A 6000-nucleotide genomic window follows, 5' to 3' on the forward strand; every position below is an offset into this window, starting at 1 on the left:
TATTGCTAAAATATATATATAGTTTTAAACCATTCAATGTTGATGGAACGATCACTATTATCATAAATGCATGAAAATGTGTAAAATCCCCAATTTAATCAGAAATCCTCCCGAGTAAGTAGAAGGAAAGGTTGAAGTTGAACAAAGTAGTGTAAGAATCAAAATTTTCCCATATGGTCAAAGTTTCTCAACACCAACACTCCATTATTATTTTCCCATACCATACTAAAATCTAACGCAAAAAAAAAAAAAAAAAAAAAAAAAAAAGACCATGTGTGAGATGCAAATTACAACTGAAATTGTACTCTTGTAGGTGAAACTCAATAAATACTCCCTTCTCATTGTGCACTATAATCAATCACTATCCAAACACCATGTGGTTCATCATGTGAAGTCTTAAACATATATAGAAGTGGGTTTTGCATGGCTGCCCAAGTAATTCCATATTAGAACCTTAGTGACAAATTTGTAAATATCATATCCCAAATATAGATACCCTATTAAACTCTCGCATAAAAAAAAATTGCCCATCATTCTTTCATTCTTATATTTATGACATCACAGCTGTGCCAGTCACAATCATATATATTAAATTGAACACTAGAGTTATTTTTTGCCATTAATTAATTTGGTGGTATTTGAGGTCAGAAAAAAATCCGCAATATATTATCCACCTTAGCCACAAAACAGAAACCTTTACATTTTAGCCAAATTCTACTAATTATATTATTATGAGAAAAAAAATTAGGCGGGTTAAGATATCAAGACAAAAAAAATTATTGACTATGAGGTCGTGTGGAATCTTAGCTGAATTCTTATGAATTGAATCAGCCCATGTTGTCAAATTTTTCTTATTAAAATATGTTCAATCTATATTACTCCCTCCGTCCCAAAAAGAATGACCCAGTTGACCGAAACACGCATGCCAATGCATAACTTTGGCGACTAATATCTTTAATTGTATAATAGTAAAAATTATAAAAAATTGATATTTTAAAAATACTCATCGAGACGAATCTAACAACATCTTATATGTTAATATTTATTTTTATTTATTAGTAGAAAAATATGGTCAAAACAATATATATGAATAGTGCATATATTCAAAATGGGTCATTCTTTTTGGGACGGAGGGAGTATATTTTTTGGTGAATAAAAATTTAAGTGAGTTGGATTATAGAAACTCATCAGAATCGAGACAGACTTCAAAGTTTATAAATAATTTATTATAGAAATTCTTGCCCTGACGATAAAAGTTGAACATATATCTTTGTGAATTATTTTTTCCGTGATATTTTATAAGTAAAAATATATTTTTTAGATTTATTGTATATTTAATGTATTGACTTATATTATTGATTATATAAATTAAATATACAATGAAACTAAAAAGTATATTTTTACTTATAAAATATTACGGAGGGATCACTCCGTATAAGTCAATTGTTTACCGATTGAGTCAACCTTCATCGATTTAATCAGCTCTATATAATATAGAAAGAGACCATGTGTTGCTAAAATGTACTACTAGTAACTAATAAAAATTATTCTAAATTCTAATGCCTCTTTGATTAGACGGAAAACCAATTTGCTACATTAATTGTTCCTTAATTAATTATGACCACTAACCACCGTTCAAATACACTTTGACGGGTAAAGTGTCATATTGAAAGGAGAAAAAAGGAACAACTTGATCACGGTTAAGCTTTTAAGAATGGAAACAATAATTTTGTTTAAAAAAAATCTTAAGTGAATAAAACAAAGAAAAAAACAAAGAAACCTTGAACGTGATTCTTCTGTGTATCCAGAGGGCTATGCTAGCTAGTTTTTTGTTGCTTTCTTTTACCTAACTTTGCTGTTAAAGTAGGACATGCATGATTTAATTTAATCACCAAAAGCATTATTATTATTTAAGTTGAAAATTTTGACCTATGTCTCTACTTTCCCTTTTTGAAAACCCATAAAACGTGACAAGCTGCATCAAATCCATTTTCATTTCACACAAATTAAGTTTGGTACCAACACAAAGAAAAAACATAAATGAATTTAATGCAGTTACTACATTAACACAATAATCAGTAGAGGTTGTCCAATTAAATTAGTCGGTCCTAAGGTTGGATATCAAATTTTCAAAAAAAAAAAAAAACGAACGAACGGTTGAGGCCTGAGATTAATTAACAATGTAAAACAATAGTCAAAACATTGAATCAATCAGAACTGTTGGATTATATTTCTACGGTTGAGATCATTTACACCGTCAAGTTTGGGTGTTAAAAAACACACCCCCCATAATTTCTGGTGGTCACACGGTTTTTCATACAATACAAGGATGTTTTTACTTTTTTAACCAAAAACAAATAAGTTGTATTTAATAATTTCCTGTTCCGGAATAACATACATAACTGTCTTCCATTAGGGTAGAGTAGAGAGAGGCACACCCACCCTTCCTTGTGTGATAAATGATGACAAAACTCTTTTTCAATGGAACGGAATATTTCCTTAGTTTGTTGATAACTATGTATCATCAAGGGACACTCCGTATTATTTGGGTTTAGTTACTTTTCAAAGAGTTCAATGAATCTCTTTTTAATACTAAAGCTTGTACGTAATTTTAAATTTTAAAAAATACCTATTAAAATACGGTGTTCATCATAAGTTATACTCCCTTCCCTTGTTATAACCTTCTTCATTCATATTAAGAAAAGTTTATAGTGTAATTAATGTGTACTTTTTAGATGTTATAATTGAAACGAGACTTATATTAATGTGTACTTTTTAGATGTTACAATTACTAAATTGTACTTGGTGAAAAGATATATTTGTAGTTGACTTTACGGATTTCAATGCAAAGTATGGTTATGTTTGGAAAAGTAATAATAAACGTGTCTAGGAAATTGAAACGGAACTTATATTTAGGAACAAATTTTATGTTTGAAAGAGTGCTTATAACAGAGTGATTAAAATAGTCCCTTAAAGACATTTTTGGTTTCACATCGGTCCCTTAAAGAAAAAAAAGGTCTGAATATGTCCCTTAAAGAAAAAAATGTCTGAATAGGTCCCTTAAAGACATCTCTGTTAATCAGTTTGGTCCTTTCCGTCCATTTTTTCGAGGACCAAACTGATTAACGGAGATGTTTTTAAGGGACCTATTCGAACCTTTTTTTCTTTAAGGGACCTATTCGGTCTTTTTTTTTTCTTTAAGGAACCAATGTAAAACCAAAAATATTTTTAATGGACCATTTTACTAATTAAGCCTATTAAATTTTAATCGATATCTTGTGGCTATGTGTGAATTTAAGTGGTTTTTACCACTTGGTCTGAAGACAAAAAAATAAAATTTGACATCAAAGTTTGATAATGTTAGAAGTCTAATATTTTCTAGAGATATGACATAGATAGCCTTTATAAATGTAGTGCGAACCTCAACTCTTAAGCTATTTTTGTGTGGTTGAGTATAGGTCTCTTAAATTCTAATAGATAATACAATTATAAATTTTTTAGTTAAGAATTTATTTAAAAATAAAAATGTATGTACCGAAAAAAAAATGAATAAGTTTGAGGTCATTAGAGTAAATAAACCATACACTTTTGATTTGCTTATTTATTTTGTTGCATAAATTCATTTTGAGTGTTTAATTTTACATATTTAAAATCATTATCTCATTCGAAAGGCCTAAAAAAAATAAGATGTTTCATCGTAAGGTTGAGAATTTCTCTTATATAATTATAGAGATATTTAGAAGCGTCTTCCAAATATCAAAAATATCAAAGATACTAAAAATCTAATCTATATAAGAAAGTTGATTGTTCTTGTTAAGTCCAAAACATTTTTACTTAATTTGCTGCCATGTGTCACAAATGAAGATAATTGATGTCCAAAAATTTGATAACTGAATTAAAAGTACACAACATTTTTGTCAAGTAACCAAGTCATCTAAGTCATATTTCATCTTATGAGTGCAAATGTTACTTTATTGAAAGACATAGTTACATTTTAACCAAGCCATTTAGTTACTTTTGAAAACAAATGAATGTGACAATGTCTTTTGTTTTGCAAGTTGTCATGAGTTATCTTTTAAAGACAAACTATGTCTTTTGTTTTGCAAGTTGTGATGAGTTATCTTTTAAAGGCAAACTATGATATTCAAATTTCAAAAGTAAAAAATAAAATCTATATTTTACGCGGGATAAATTTTAACTATCATATATGGAACAAATTATCACTGATAAAAAAATTAAAATAATTATCATATGTGATACAAGTTCTTACTAATAAAAATTTCAAAAAACAATTTTACACGGGGTAAATTCTAACCGATATATAATTATTATTTTTTGGTACAAACTGATATATAAGTTTTAACTATCATATACGGGATAAATTATCACTGATAAAAAATTTAAAATAATTATCATATGTGAGATAAGTTCTTACTAATAAATTTTTTTTTTAAAAAAAAAAAACTATTTTACATGGGATATATTCTATATAAAAAATATATTTAAAGTATCTAAAAAATCATTAGGACACGTGAGTTACCTCCAAACTGTAAGGTAAACATGCAAATTAAGATATATTCTATGTAATTATTTCTTTCAATTTAAATATTTAAAATTGCAACCAACAAACTATAAATTAAAAAAATATCGTCGTAACGTTATGACGACTCGTGCGACAGCACGAATCTATTAGTACTAGTTTAATTAAAAGCTCAGCTTTATCAAGGAAAACAAATTAGAGAAAATGACTTGGTTTAGGGTTTAGATTATTATAGAATAAGAATAGGACAAACAAGTTAAGGCATGCTCCAGTAAAATTTAAAGATAAAAATGCAATTACTGGATTGTAGGTGGGGGAAAAATTGGCTACTGTCTGATAATGATGTTAGCAAATATGTGTAACTACCGTACCTAAGTATTTAATGTTATTCCGAAGTGGAATTGAGTTGAGTACAAGTGTCTACTTGTGTTCTACTATATCAATTAATAACAAAAAAATGTGTATAATAATGTTTGATAATGATATTACTACTAATTGGTGGTACAATTCGTCAAAAAAAAAAAAAAAATTGATGTTAATTGGAACAAAGGATTGTGAATGATGTATTTTAGAAGTGTCAAATCCTCACAACTTACAAGCAACAACATGAAACGGCGTTCTAATATCCAAAATCCAGTGTTTAGCCTATAGTTTAAAAGGTAAGAACTATAGGAATTTTTAAATTAAATTGGAAGGCACCAACTAATATTAAAAGCAATATGAACACGTAAGATGAAGTCAAAAGTGTCCGATTGGTAGTTCCTTTTAAGAAGTCAAAATAAAAATCAATAAACATTATTCAAAGCACACAATGTCTTAAGAATAGGATAGTAGCGGTTAAACTATTTGAGAAAAAAAATACACAAAATACAACCATTTTTTTAAGGTCACGAGAGGAACAAAGACAGATAAAAAGAAAGTAACTACAAAATACAACCATTTTTTCTAGGTGTTGTATCGTGAATTCATCATAAAATCACATCAATAAAAGAACTTGATGTGTGGAGCAATAGAACGGCAACCAAATAATTAAGTGGAATAAGCAATAATAATAATAACAGATAAACAAGATAAAAGAGAAGAAAGAACACGATAATTTGTTTATTCAGTTCGGTCCAATAATGACCTAGTCTGAGGGAGAGAGCAACCCCTCCGTTCCACTATATCAAAGAGTAACTTTACAAAGAAATTCTCAATTAGGTTACAAGAATTAATCATAATTCTACCCAAAACCCGAATCTCTTCCTGTTGCCAAGAGACTCAATTTGATAAATGTTTCCCAATGTGTAATCAATCCCCTTTGCCCAACCCTAGAGTCAACCTGAGAGACAACCTCTCTTGTTTCTCTCCAAAACTCTAGCCTTGTGTCGGCGGCAACTCCTAATTGAAAACCCTACATTGTTGCTTCCTTAATTTTCTATGAATAAAACACTCCTATTTATAGAAAAATATATGTCAAA

Source organism: Trifolium pratense, linkage group LG4 (assembly GCF_020283565.1).
Source record: "Trifolium pratense cultivar HEN17-A07 linkage group LG4, ARS_RC_1.1, whole genome shotgun sequence".
NCBI classification, from domain to species: Eukaryota; Viridiplantae; Streptophyta; class Magnoliopsida; order Fabales; family Fabaceae; genus Trifolium; species Trifolium pratense.